Raw genomic sequence first — 526 nt, forward strand, 5'->3', positions numbered from 1 at the left:
AGAAGTCCCACTGTCACCCAGAAGTGGTAGCAGTGTTTGGAAACAGAGAGTTTCTCAGCAATGGGCACGGCAACTTAGGTGGAACAGATCCAATGTACCATTTTTGAAAGTCTTTTATTTTGAAATTACACATCAGATCTGGTTGTAAATTTCTGGTTCTGTTCTAGAGAAGTCCCTCTGTCACCCAGAAGTGGTAGCAGTGTTTGGAAACAGAGAGTTTCTCAGCAATGGGCACGGCAACTTAGGTGGAACAGATCCAAAGTACCATTTTTGAAAGGCTTTTATTTTGAAATTACACATCAGATCTGGTTGTAAATTTCTGGTTCTGTTCTAGAGGCGTCCCTCTGTCACCCAGATGTGGTCGCAGTGTTTGGAAACAGAGAGTTTCTCAGCAATGGGCACGGCAACTTAGGTGGAACAGATCCAATGTACCATTTTTGAAAGGCTTTTATTTTGAAATTCCACATCAGATCTGGTTGTAAATTTCTGGTTCTGTTCTAGAGGTGTCCCTCTGTCACCCAGAAGT

This window comes from Austrofundulus limnaeus, unplaced genomic scaffold (assembly GCF_001266775.1).
Source record: "Austrofundulus limnaeus strain Quisiro unplaced genomic scaffold, Austrofundulus_limnaeus-1.0 Scaffold1249, whole genome shotgun sequence".
In the NCBI taxonomy this organism is placed as follows: domain Eukaryota; kingdom Metazoa; phylum Chordata; class Actinopteri; order Cyprinodontiformes; family Rivulidae; genus Austrofundulus; species Austrofundulus limnaeus.